This window comes from Aythya fuligula, chromosome 5, assembly GCF_009819795.1.
Source record: "Aythya fuligula isolate bAytFul2 chromosome 5, bAytFul2.pri, whole genome shotgun sequence".
In the NCBI taxonomy this organism is placed as follows: domain Eukaryota; kingdom Metazoa; phylum Chordata; class Aves; order Anseriformes; family Anatidae; genus Aythya; species Aythya fuligula.
The window spans coordinates 42,252,538-42,267,758 of NC_045563.1; the positions used below are offsets into that span (position 1 = coordinate 42,252,538).

At 32.6% G+C, this 15,221-nt stretch overlaps 1 protein-coding gene across 2 annotated transcripts in view; it reads right to left on the reverse strand.

The window, feature by feature from the left end:
* The window catches only part of NOVA1 (NOVA alternative splicing regulator 1), a 145,036-nt gene that overhangs the window by 77,421 nt on the left and 52,394 nt on the right, over positions 1-15,221 (reverse strand). Inside the window, exon 1 of one of the 2 annotated variants that reach the window (XM_032189190.1) lies at positions 12,481-12,517. The exons of the other annotated variant lie outside the window; for it this stretch is intronic. The gene's annotated coding sequence lies outside the window, so the exon portion shown is untranslated. Of the gene's footprint in view, positions 1-12,480; positions 12,518-15,221 lie in introns of those variants that run through there. 2 annotated transcript variants of the gene reach the window in all.

Consider the following 15,221-nt stretch of genomic DNA (forward strand, 5'->3'; position numbering starts at 1 on the left):
GGATCCAGCATAGCATTGACTAAGATAAAGAAAATATTTAAAACCCAGTGGACCCCAGGTGGGAATTTAAGAAAATCCATAGGCATCATTAAAAAACAACAACAAACAATAGAACAGAATTTTCACATGGTGAAAGCCCCAAAATTAGACAAACTACGCAAAATAATACTGCAAGTTCCTATGAAAATGAGAGACTTCTACAATGGAAGTGTTTACAGGAACTCTACTGAAAAGGTTCCAATCCTGAGAACACAGAGGCTCCCAACAGGAAAGGATGCACTCCAAGAACATCTGGATGGTGACAAAAGCAGTTCAGGTAGGTAATGAAAAAGGTGTTCTGGCCAAAGTAAGCACAAGATAACAAACTCAGAATACTCACTGTACAGAAACATTTATGATACTAACATCAATTTACAACCATTTTCCTTCAATTTATGATGGGCTTCGGTATACATTATCATCTGTACTACATTAAAACAAATGAGATGAAAACCTGAAGTGCCAAACACAATGAATTCAGTACTAAAGCAATGAATTCAGCTTCTGACCAAGAAAACGGTATGACAAGAACATCACCTAAGAAGAGGGAGACTGTTATATTAAAAGAGAGATTATTCTCCACTGTCCTTTAATTTAAGCTGGCTAGTCTTACTTTGTACAGCACTCATCAGAGCTAATTACGACAGGAAGAAACAAGCCACACAGAAGTTTTTACTGTCTGGAACAATAAAATTCCTGTCCACACCTGTGAGGGACTTGTTCAACTTCTCACCTGATATGTTGCAAATGAGAGGAACAACAAAAAAAATAAAACCAGCAACAGAAAAAAAGAAAATAAAGTGGTTGGGGCCACCACTCTCCTGCTGTTTCTATTAGAATTTGTAAACATGAAGTCCGTATTCTCTACTAGTAAACTTGGTCACTGAGATCAACTAACAAGGAACAGCTTTCACTGTATGCTAGCTATTTGTTCTCAGTTACCAAAACAAGATGTCATTCAAATTAGATAGTGGACAAAATCCTAGTAATGTCTTCATGGCTGAGCCATGCCATAAATTGTTGAGGAGCAGTTTACACTGGAACTGAATACTGTGTGGAAGGACAAACTGCCAATTTGGTAGCAGACCACTCACGTTCCAGAGCCCAAGCAGCTACCTGAGCATGTTTGAATTTGCAGACACAGATGCAGGTTTTTGCTCCCCATCCCTGCCTCGTCATTTTTTTTTTATAGCAGTAAAGCGGATTTTCGCAGCAGTTCATATGATGCTGAGATTTGAGTGTTATGTCTGTTCATATCCTTTTCTTCAGAGGTTCACATATTCCAGATTTGCTTTTATGAAATAATACATACAGCAAACAACATACAGTTTTATAACCTTGATTATTTTTTAAGTTTTTTATTTATAAGTGCTTTTCTCTAGCACTTTCACTAGGAAACACTGCTACTATTCCAGAACCAAATGTCAGAGTTCCTTAACTTTCAGAACCCATAATACTCTTTTTTTAAGTCTTTAAACGAACAGTCAATATTATAACAACTGATCCACACGATCTCTGTAATAGATTTATACTCTCCCTTATAAAAGCCATCACATCTTAGGTTGTTGGATTATGCTTTTTTCACTACTTTTAGAATGCCATCTGGTGTGTAGCTCAACAGTTCTAAAAGCCACATTATTCAAAAATGAAAATAATCCTATTTTAGAATCAATTTGAAGGGACTGAAAACCTTTCATTTCTTCCAAAAAGGTTTTTTAAAATTCATCAACCTTTCTGTTCCTAGGATTGCAGTGTTTCTGTTTCATATCATTCTAAAGGCTGAACAGATCTTTTGGATATAATAAATGAAATAGTCATTCTTTGTTGATACAAACAAACAATGGTCATCTGTTGTATTTGGACAGGTACTAGAAAATGCAACAAATTTGCTAAGAAAACTGTGCTGCAGAACAAAACAGTTATAATAAAAACATTTCTGTTAAGTTTCAAAATAAGAAAAATTAAGAAAAAAATTCTTCTTCATGCAACAACTGAGGTATCTCTACGCAAAATGCTCATGCACATTTTCCCGAATACATTAAAATGTTACAGCTTTGTGTTGCAAAGAACTGTATTACTGTATCTAAAATCTTTTGTTACACCAGTTCTGGTCACTATGAATGACCTAAAAGCTAATGAATTCCCATTGTTAATTATAACTCACTTTTAGAACCAGAACCTCTAGGTAGAAAAGTAACCATCATGTTAAGAAATGTAAGAAAATAACTGCTTCGTCTGTAGAGTATAACAATAACCAAAAGAAATACATTGGTGGATAAGAAAAAGGATTAACATTTTTAAATTATGTGTTCATAAAAAAAGTCTCAAAGGACCCACAAACTCATACTGGGATGAAGGATTAGCTGCTTTGAGATTAAGTGGTAGCGTTGGCATTTAAATAAGCACATATTTATTTTTTATTATGACTATTTCTTCTATGCTTACACACAGTATAAAAACACAGTCCAGCAACAGCTATTATGAACATGACTCATAGTTCACTCCGTTTTTACACCAAGGACAACACTTTCCTCCAAGTTCAGCAGCGCAGCCTAATATGGCAACAAACAACTACCAACTTTGTGAAGACAAAAACTCATCTGAACTGACAAGAAATAGAGCAAGAAATTTAAGACACACTGTTAAGTATTTGTCTGCATGGACTAAATGAGACATACGTGTTTTATTAGACCTGACAAGTTTCTGAATTTCCCCATATTCTTTCATTTTACAATTTTCCACCATTTTCCTTCCTATGATGAAATGTTTTTACAGATGTGCATCTTGGGTAGGTAGCCAATTCGTTCATTTTTCATATTAGAAACAACAGAATTAATTTAGATTTATGAATTAACACAAATGTTTCAATGCACTCTATTTGGGGCTTAATTAATATTCTTTGTACTCCAGCTGAACTATGTTGACTAGTGTAAAAGTCTGGAGTCAGAGCCTAACAGACTGACACAGCCAGTAGATTGATAGATGTAATTATCCCTCTTTAAAATTGGTCTAACAGCTGCCAAATAGAGCATGGGGTCCAGGTTTTGGTCCTCCACTATAACTACGATGTTGATAAACTGAAGGAAATTCAGTGGAGTGCCACCATGACAGTCAAGGGTATGAAGAATGTGCCCTTAACAAGGAGAAGCTGAGGAAACCTGTCTCTTTCATCAGCTTGAAGATGAGACAGCTTCAGAAAGACTCAACAGCAACACCCTAGTACCTGTGGAGGTCATCAAGAAGACTGACTCATTCTCTTTCCAGTGGTGCACAGTGGGAGGACATGGCCACACAGTGAAACTAAATGTTCAAATTAGTTATAAGGATTCTTTTCTTTTTTCCTCCACAATGAGGACTGTCATGCAGTGGAACAGATTGCTGAGAAACGATATAGTAAGATAAACCCAACAGCAATCTGGTCACACTGCACAGCTGACCTCACCTGAAGAAGGCATTTGGACTAGAGATGTTCTGAGAACTCTCCTAAACTGAATTATTCTATGATTCTAGTCTTTATATTTTTCTTTAGTGTTTGCTTTTAATTTTATTCTTTAATCGATTTAATTTTTGTAGTGCCATCAGCACCGATGATATCAAATCAGATTTCCTAATGGAAATGTAACGTATTGTGACAGTCTTTCTTGCCATATTTTGATAAGACCTCTCCCTCATCTGCAGTGCAAATTTCTCTCTCATAGTATTTGGATACAACTGTGATCTATGAAAATGACATGGATTATTATTAGGAACTCAGGCTATCAATCTTCCTTTTTTAGCAGTACAAATATAGTGTTGAAAATTATCCACGAATAATTTTCAATGTTTTGACATCTCCAAGTCCTTTTAGATGAGCGCTGTAAAGAAGAACATATGTATCAATACAGAGGTATTTAATTAGGTGACAAAGATAAAATTCTATGTAAACAAGTGCAAGGTTATGCATGGAATCTAAACTACTTTGAAGGCAATTAGAGATTATAAATCAACTGTAACTTTTCTAGAAACAAACCTTGTTGTCAGTATCAATGAAATTTCCTCTATGTGGAAATATGGTTTAAAGAAATGCTGTTATGGCAGGCATATATTAGGAAAATTCCTTGGAAGTAAAACATTCTCAATTATATGCTATTGCCTAAACTATGTTTTGGCAACTCCACCTTACATAGTGGATAGTGCAAAAAGATCAAAAAATTAATATTAAAATAATTTAAAACGTCCAGTTTCAAAAAGCTATATATACAGTAACATAAGAGCTATAAAAATGATTAGGACTATAAGCCAGATAAGTTTTCTAACTGGCATATCTTAAATACATTGTACATTAAAAAAAGGAAAAAATAAAAAATGAGTATCATTTTGCATAGAACAGTAGCCATTTTATAGGACTTTTAAATTACTTATTTTAAAAGTGTTATACTAACTATATTACACAAGACATTTACCTTTATACACTAAAGAATATGAAATAGGAAACCGGCTTTACAATATAACCTAGGAGCATTTCTGTACTTTCTATATTAGCTAGATAAACTTTTAATCTAAGTTGACTTTGAAATGGTTCAGTATTATATTTAATATATTGCTTGTTAGGTAGTTTTTGTAGAATTTGTAGATTTGTATTCAGGAGAATTGCCAGGAAAGACGAGATCAGAAAAAGAAATACAATACTTATAGCAATGATTATAGGAAAGACTACAAGATTACTGTGTAGATACTACGAGGAGTGTTCTGAAGATTTCTTAATTTAAATAACATCTGCACTGTAGTTGTGACATGGTAATAATCATATAAGAGATACTAAAACATGAACTGTTTCTGACTACAGGCTTTTATGCTACGTAGTATTAACACACTGATCACAGACTACAAGACAACAAGGTTGTACCACAATGTAATCATATCAGTTCTGAATACATATACCAAATTTGTTTTTTCAATTAATTATTAAATTAAAATTTGAAGGAGATTCAATGACGAAATGGTAGTTAAAAGAAAATACTCTGCACAAGTTATATGATGTAAATTTTGAAAGATTATATTTCAATTATAAGAGCAGAGAGCCTTTGCTCCCTCCATTCCAAAAGGTTTTCAATAACGTCATTTCTAAAGGCTTATTAAGAAATAAAACCGCTACAGAATAATAAGAAAAGTCCTTACATGCAAAAATAATAAATTAAAAGGGAATAGGGAAAGACCAAACTATCCACTCTCACAGTGGAAAGAGATCACTTATAGTATTACATGCAGTGAGGAATCTGGAAAATGGGAGCAGACATCAGTGCCAATGGTTCTGTTATTTGGATGGTGATTGTTAGGCGATAAGGACGTGTGTCAGTGAAAAACCACAAAAGGGTCTCAGGACTAAGCAACTGCATAAAAGAAAGGCAAATGACATTCTATGTACAAAAATATGATGTACAAAGGAGAAAAACGATCCTAACTTCACACACAAATAATGGACTCAGAACAGACCATTATTTCACTCAAGAGTGAAATTTTGGATTATGATATCCATAAAAAATGTTGGCTAGTGTTAATAGTCAAAGGGAAAATCAAACGTTAGGAATTTCTAAGGGAATATGAAACAGAAAAGAGTATGACACTGCTTATGATGACATAAAAGATTTACTTGCATGTTTAAACTGTATTCAGCTCTGGTCACTTTGCCTCCGAAGGATGCATTAGAACTGGAAAGGATTCAGAAGAGACCAAAAGGACAGTTAAAGCAACAGGTTGGCTTCTATAATAAAAGAATGAATGTAAGCTTACACTCCTAAAGCCTGGAAATGACTTGAGCTAAATGTCAGACGTCCACAAAATCATGAAGGCATGGGAAAGGGACTCTCTTCTAACACAAGAAGCTTCATAGAGTAATGTCCAAAAATAAATAAAAGGATGTGGTGATTCTTTATAAACGCTCATTACTAAATAGCGTTTCTGCCACCTTTGTACACATTTTGCTTTGTCACAAAACGGCTGGTAATGGGTGTATTTCTGAAGATGAAAAATCTGCAAAAACTCACAGTAATGCAAAGTGCCCTAAGCACAGATTTCATCAGAACACAATCTACATACACATTCAATTTTATTTACACATATACAATACAGACATTCAAGTTAAACACACAATGTTGTTCTTCCTGAACATGGAGGCTTTTCCTCAACAATGACTTAGGAAAACAGCAATAATTATACAGCCTGAGTAAGCTATTATTTAAATACCACTGGTATTTTATACATTGACAGACTTTGTGTTAAAAACATAACATATTAAGTGTAATTTAAGGGATTATTCAGAACATCGGACTTCATTAATCAGTACAAGGTCATTGCAAAATTGATCAGAACAGATATTATGTCCAAGTCATTACACAAGACGATAGAATTGAGGAATCAAGATTCTTTCTCTCTTCTATTGCAGAGAAAGAACTGTAAAGTATGCATGAAGAGAGGCAGAGTACTATTCCACTTAACAGTACTCACAGGTTCTTCATCTAGTAAGAAAGCTACCAGGAAGCTACCTTGCATTTCAAGAAAGTTGAAGTTATATTTTAAAAGTCAAGCTGACATACCGAAAAATTTAAAAAAAGGCTATAATTGTCAACAAAATAATAACTCTTCCATGTTCGCAAGCAGGCAAGCTTACGTAACTGCTCACACAAAATACAACTGCACAAAACATAATACACGATAACTGTTTGAAGTTAACTAAAAGCTATATACTAAAAGTATATAGATGCTTTAAAATGTATTAAATGTCCAATTCACTAACTGAAGTTAAACATGAACATGTTCTGGAAAACAGTTATAGTAAATACATGTTCATATACTGTCTGTAAATAACTGTAATATAAATATTCACAATATATTTATGATTCAATAAGACTTGCATCACGACTTCAAAACACTGAAAGAAAATCTGAGCATCACAAGAAAAAAAGTTCGCACAAAACTAAGTTGTACAAAAGCACTGCTGATCAACATTTAAAGTATTCTGTTATACATACAGCTCCTGATTTACCAGAGTACAAAAACAGAACAAAACAATTTTTTAATCTAATAGAGAACTTTAGAGCAACATTTTCATCTTAAATTGTTCAAGCTTTGCATGGAATAATGATAAAAGACAACAATTTCCAGTGAAATTCCTGATTAAAATATATATTGAAGATAATTTACAATGCTTTATAGGAAGTCAGCACGTGTATGGCATTATGTTTTCTGTATCTAAAAGGTCACAAGCATTTTGTTACCAGTTTCATCATCCTTACAAAATTTATCTGTTCAGTGTTACATAATGATAAAAAAACATCAAACTTTAACATTAGCAGTAGTTGTACATTTACCATCAAGTAGTTCCTTGTAGGTCAAAATTCTTTGCTGAAAACAATAAACCAGATGTGGCCAACTCCTCCAAAAGCATTTTCCTGTAGGCAATGTAATTATTTACCAATTAATTCTCTCTCTCCCTCTTTTACGCTCAATCTCTTCTTTGGGTGATGTTGGTTCACTCCCTATAGTCCCCCTGCACTGAATCTTAACAGAGATAAAGAATCAATAATCTCCATAATCTAAGCAAATATGTTCCCTGCTATTAAAATTTCTACACAACATTCTTATATGATTTTTATAAAATCAATATTTTCTTTTTAATATTTTGTTATTTAGCTTTGGATGGGATAATGAAATGAAACTATTAACCTTTCTGTCATTTTATGAATGCTTAATGTAAAATTCTCAATTCACTAATATTTGGGCAAAGTATATCTTTAGAATCTGTTACATTAATAGTTTTATAGTGATCAGAGGTTAAAACAATGCTAGCTTCACAAGTGGCAATCATTTATATGTCTTAAAACTTAACTCCATAACGTTCTATTTATTTATTTTAAAATAATACTGTATTGTTATTTTAGAATATCATTATCAAGAAGTATCAATACAAAACGTCTATCATTTTCATGTATTATACAATTTCCCTATTATGGAATTGTTATGGATCAACCGGATTCTGTTTCAAGTTTTAATGTCTCCTTAAACTCAGTGAAGCTTCACTCTGGAGTAAAACTTATTTCCACAAGGTAAATCCAATCTGTGCTGTGGATCTTAAACAAGTGATTTATTACATTTTTTTCTTTCATTTCTCTCAGTCCCGAAGAAATAACACAGCTGAGAAACCATTCTAGCCTGTTCATCCTGACTAGACTTGCTTAATAAATATCACCAAATCAAGCCTTATTGAAAGTTGCAGAAATACCACTCAAAGCAGAATTTGTTAAAAAAAAAAAAAAAAAAAAAAAAAGTACCATTATAATTAATTATTCCAAGTCTTAATTTTGGAGAAGGAACTTTTTTTTTTTTGTATGCCTGAGTCTTTATAAGCACACTTAGTTTGCAGGAACAACAGGTAGAAAGCTAACTTCAAAAAACAAAACCTCTATGGAAATCTGATAAAGTCACTTCACAATGCCATCTGTCAGTATAGTGCTCCCATAGTACTTCTAGTAGCCAGATATTTTGAAGTGGTATGAACAAAGACATTAGAAAAGAAGAAGAGTTCTTTCTGTTAAGCTACAATGATTGTCATTCAAACATATGATTAACATCTTACACTGCACTGTACCAGACACACTGTTAGGAAAAGTTCTTAAGAAGTTAGCAAGGTACTTTACAAAAGCAGAATGTTCCTTCTATGACATTTCCATGTGTACCTTCCCCTTAAAAAATTAAACAACCTCCATGCAGTACATCTCCTCACCAATAGCAATAAGTCAACATAGCCAAGACATTTTATATATATATATATATATATAATATATATATATATATTATATATAGCCAAGCATTTTATATAACTCATTAAAATCATCTGAACCCTAATGACCCCTGTTTCATGTAAAAGTTCTCATTTTAAATACCACGTTTTTAACTTTTAAACTGTGTTGAAAGAAGGAAGTCAAGAAAGCATAACCATACATATCCCATAGGTTAATTTTAAATTTCAGAATGAATGATTTAATCTCTGAATTGTAAGGTTTATAACATTTTTAAAATAGACTTAAGCTAAAGTTACTTGAATCTCACATTTAGAACATCCCCATTCACTGCAATCTACCATAACGTGATACACACAGGACAGTTTATTTTTAAATGCAGCCTACAATTTAGCCCAATACGTATACATATTCATTAAGTCTGATCAATCTAATCAAAGGTGTCCTTGAAAGTATTCTCAAGGAAGACATTAAATCAGCATAAAATAACTACTATAAGCTGCACAGCAGAAGGAATAACGACAGTTACCATGCACTGAAACAGTTCCTGCAAGAAAATGAAAACTTTCTTTATTTCTAGAAATGCCTTCTAAATACTATAACCTTACAAACTGAATAATGGATGAAAATATGGAATAGAAAATAAGAATATGCATCTAATATTCACATACACATGTATATGTTCTGCACTAAAACTGAAGTATTTTACTTCTAAGACTTGAAAATGCCTTTATTCTTAACATAAGACTAACACACTAAACAAAAAACTGATGAATTAAAAGATCTGAATGTAAGAATTTTCATGTTTTATAGATAAGCATTTAATTTTACTTGTTCTGAATAGCTAGCCAGTTTCCCAGTTTCACTACAAGGCACTTACTAAGACATGAAACTCAACAGAAGTCCACTTAGCATAGCTTTCTGAAGAGTTTCACAGTTCTTGTATATGATCAATAATATCTTAGTAAGAAAAGTTTGTTTTCTATGCACTTAACATTCCATCACATAACCACAATATAATAAAATATTTAAAATGCATAACACCAAATAATCCTTACTATTGAATTTTCCATATAATTCGAGCACCAGGACAAATATTTTCCATTTTTCAAAATACTGTCAAAAAAATCTGTCTTAAACCTTTATTTTTACTGATGAGTTTCAGAAGTTGATTTAAGCCTAATTTTGATTTTATAATTAGCTGCTCAAGTTCATACCAAGATTCTTCTTCCCTCTCACTTTCCCCACAACAATGTCATGGCAACAGATACTAATGAAAACACATAGTCCTATACACTAACAGAGATGAGGTGGAACAAGGTGTTTCAAACAGCAGGAGAAAAGAATAAGTGTTTAGAAAAAAATGTGTACATGTATGAAATATCTGTCTAGTTTTTCATTACAATCTCATTTTGCTTTCATGTCTGGTGTTTTACTCTGTAGTATTGGGAAAGTGGTATTAACTCATAATTCATAAGGTACAGCATCTGTCCAGCTACAATATTTGGCATTTATAACTTCACAATCAAGACAAATTCTATGAATGGGTTTGGAAAAGAATATAAAATCTCAAACATTTTTAAGAGCTTTCTTCACGTAAGAATGAATGCAAGAGATCCTACATAGCTTAGAAAAATTACAGTTATTAACAAAGACTGCAAGTCAAATATTGTAAAATTCTAGAAAAGATGTTCAAGTATAGAAATCCTGGTAAGTAGAAACAACGTTTTGCATTTGACAAGATACAGAATCATAAAGCAACTGAAGTGGTGTGATCAGAGAAAGATCTCAGTCAAAAGACTTTGGAACTTGTTTTTTGAAGAAACAGGAGTTAACCTAGATAAGGCTCTGGTAACCTGTAAGGAAGAACAAGCATTTGAAGGTTTTTACAAACAAATTTTAGATACATGCAATCTGAAATTTTGTGGACAGGCTATGCAATTTGACACTCAAATTACTAGCCTTTAAAAGGAAGAGTAGGTTATCCACAGTAACCAAAATGGGTAAGAAAGAAGTGTCCACAAAGAAAACTAACATCACCTGTAAACTTCTTTAATTCAAGTTCCAAATAGAGTATAAGAAGATGAGCACAGTCAAGACAAGACGTCCTAAGAAACAGGGACAGGAAAACTAGATGTGTGGGTCATCACAAGAAACAAACAAACAACAAAAAAAACACCATCCTGACCAAATCCATGTGCAAAATAATTTGTATTAAGAAAATGAAGAATTTTATGAAGTGAATGTCTGGCACACAGACTGAAATGAGATGACAGCAGGCAATCTACCAAATAATACAAGATGAGCTATTTGAAGACAAAGGTACAAATGGATTACAATTTCTTGCAGCTGATCATGAGTACAGAGCCTTGCATCAAGTAAGTAACTGAAACGAAAGTGAGTATGTTGCATACATGTGGATCAGGAAGTAGAACAGGGAGAGAAAGAGGGCAAGAAACAGTGGAGTCATACAGTTTAACAAGAGGAAATCACTAACTAATAGAACAAAAGCTGGAATGGATGAGCTTCAAAGAAGAAGAGAGGATTAAGTCAATATTGGTATACAATACGTATTGAATTATGTATGCAGGACTGCTTCATACAAAATGCAATAAAATTGCAGAAAATACATGCATCTGTTTGCCAAACAACATATAAAAACACTATCTCTTGGGATTGCAAATAGGAGAAATAAATGCACTAACATCTTCCATTTTACATTACAAGCATGACTTGGCGGAGTTCATTACATGGTTATAGAGCTGGTCATAGTTTTTCATGTTCATCTTAATTTCTGAATCATCTACAAATGCCAACTAACAAAAGAAAACATCAGTATAAAACAGTTCCTTAATTAAAAGTTATTATTCAAGTTATGTATGCATTTTTCTAGAACTGTGATGGTAACTTATCTTGAAAATGTTTCATATTTTGGTAGTTTTACTAAATAACATTTCTATTATATTTGAAAATACATATTTTGACAGTGTCACTGCTGACCTTAAGTCAGTGACTTATTCTAATTCTTATATTGAACTAATTCTTCAGGCTCTCCTTTGACATTATAGAAGATTTTTAATTTTTTTTTTTTTTAAGTACCCTTTTTTTAAGCTACAAAGTTTAAAAAGCAATCATAAATTAGATCAAGTCAAAAGGCTCAGGCAAAACAGAAACAGAATCAAAAGAAAAAAATCTTACCATATAAAAAAAACTATGCAACATCAATGTAACTATTGATTTGCCTTTTTTCCACTCATTTTCTTATTTTTACGTAGGCATTATTTTTTAATCCCCTCTGCTGAAGTCGTTTATCTGCTACTTGTATTATAGTCAGAAACATTCTTTAAGAGCAGCTGAGACTTGGTTTTGTCCAAAATCATTGGAACTAGCGAAACAATGTTTAAAAACAAACCTCAAACCCTATCAGAAACAAGAAATAAAATTACTGAACCTGTAAGCTCTCACAAAACAGAGTATGACAAAACATACAGTACTAGAAATTGTCACACTATCAGATGTGCACTGCTAACAGTGATGAAAGCCTATTTAATCTGCTAATTTTAATGTGGTTGCTGATATGAACAAAAGTGGCATAAAAATGAAGAAATTAGACTTTAAACTTTGAAAAACAGAATAGGATGATGTAATATTAGAAGGAATTTCTCACAAGAATCCTGTGCTGAATTAGAGCAACTTTCCAGCGATATGCCATTTCCTTCCTGTGCCACTCCATACTCCCTGAAAATATATAAAACGGAATGGGTTTTTACAGTAGATGGAGTCATCTGTTCAATCACTTTCTAGGCTTTATGATTGCTGAAAAGTATACCCAGAAAAATCTTATTTCACAAATAAATTTATTTTTGCTGTGATTCTTCCCTGTATGAACCACAGCTATAATTGTTACAGTACTGCAGACAAACCTGATGCTACCAAGATATTGTTAATGAACGTCCTTGAACAACTGCTTGCAGCTGGCCTTACATTGACATACCTTTCAGAAACATCACACTTAAGAAGAATCACTCTAAAACTAGAATTTAATTATTTAATTTTTAAATCAATGGAATATCATTGACTTCAGAACTCTTCCTAGGGCTTGACTTGAATGACAAAGACTAGAACTGCGTTCCATATAGCGCATCTGCTTATTACTAGACAGTAATTCAGCAAGCAACCTGCAAGCAACTCCTAAATACTTTCTCCTTACTCTTATCAAAAAAAAAAAAAAAAAAAAAAAAAAAAAAAAAAAAAAAAGAAAGAAAATTTATCCACAGAACATCTAGGAATGCCTGGCAGAAAATGAACTTTGAAAACAGATCTAAGGCCCAAGTCCAATACCGTAGTATTTTTTTGTACCAATTTGGACTACAGAGACTTTAAGTATCAGTACCTTTACAGGATGGGAATTACAGCTGCCTGCCGCACTCTCCTTCCCAGCAGTATCAGCCAAAGCTCACATTTCCAGTCTGTGATATCTGGTAAAAAATTGAATGGAAGGCCATGTCACTGCTCTGCAGATTTCTGAAACTGAAGTGTCTTTTTTTTTTTTTTTTTTTGCCTATGTAATGACTACAAGAACTCATACACTGGACTAATGTATGGACTAATGTCCTTTGCAGCTCATTGTGAAAACTAGTCAATACCAGAAAAACTCTAATGGTATATTCAGTTCTCAAAAAAAAAAAAAAAGCCACCTTTGTTTTTAATCAGTACACCTACAATTATCCTTGCTGAAGAGAAATGGATATTTTTAAACTTCCACTGCACTTTTGTACTACAAGACCACCACCAAAGGCCTTTGATTTATTCATCTTACTAATTGTTCATCCAGCACAAAAGTGATGTAGAGGATTGATGTATTAAAGGAAATTAAGACAAATAAAAACAGACCTGCTATGGGAGTATTTAAAGGTAAAATCAGATTCCACAATGGAAGACAACCCCAGAAGCAGAAGTCCTAAGAAGTATTCCTAACAAAACTGGGAAATAGAAATTACAGCAGCTTTTAGATTTGTATTGACAATCTTGAATTTTATGTAACAATTAAAAATGGCATTTATCCTAAAAAATGTATTTTTTTTTTTTTTTTTTTAATATAAGGCTTTAACTACCTACTTTGGAACCTTTGATATGGTAGTAGGGTTTTTGATTTTAATTTATTTCTTGTAATATGAAGGAATAAAAAAAATGGTTCTTTAGAATAATTCTAATAGCATTTTGCATTAAGTATATTACTAAGCTTTCTTGTTTGGAGGTTAAGCTCTTTGGTTTATCTAAGCAAGTGTTGTATATTATAGAACAATAACATCAAGAATTTTCTTTTCAGTAACAGTTCTGCCCCAACCAGACATGAACAAAAAATTGTATTTTAGGGAGTTTAACAAATCCAAATATTCTCCATGAAAACAATATAAGAAGAGTTATATAGCAAAATTTCAGAACTCCAGACGTTTGCACATATATGTGCATATTTGTTCATTCTATAAATCTTCTTTTCAAATATCTATCTTCAAATTTTTAAACTTTGAAGGACATGGAAAATGTCCATGCACTGAACTCACACAAAAATGTTATTGATGTAATTGCAATATAAATTGAACGTGTCAGGACACAATAAAAATATTTGGAAAAGTTGTAACAGTTCTTACATCAAGAAAGCTGATAAAAGATGCAACTTTACTTATTTTTTTAGCAAAGTGAAACCACTTAGACTGTTGCATTTAATAGAACAGCTCAGATTCTATGGGCTGGGGATTTCTTCATTTCCAACAACAGCTTTTGGACAGTTCTTTTCATGACAGCAAAGACAAAAGCCTTCTCAAAAGTTGCAATAAAATACATTTTCTTTTCAGGTATAATAATACATATACAAAATTTTAAGGTCAGGTTCAAGTGGGTGTAAATACTATTTATTAATTCTACAGGTTCAGTAAATCAACTGAACATTTATTTTCCTTTTTTTCTTTATGGTAAGAAAAATTTGTTCTCTTCACAGAAAAAGCAGTAGCAACTCAGTATGACTACCAGTACCTTCTCTATATTCAGTCCAAAAAAAGGATTACTGTGGACTACTGTGACTGTGAGATCCACAGTTGGCTTCACCCTTTGCATTAGCTTAGGTGTTCTATAAATCCAACAAATTATATAATCCTCAAACACAGAAATGTTCATATATAGAGTTTTCTCTTAAGAACACATTAAAAACATGAATATTTTTTATGCAAGTTTATCTTCCATTTAAAACAAGTTGATGGAACTGATGGAAATCTGGTTACCTTGTCTGTTGACAGGTAACACTGCAGGACTCTGTTCCCAATCGTGCACACACCATAATTTAAACACAGGAAGTACAAGCCCCCAATTTAAGTGTTTATTTTGAAGCTTACTTATAGTTTGCAATGAAAC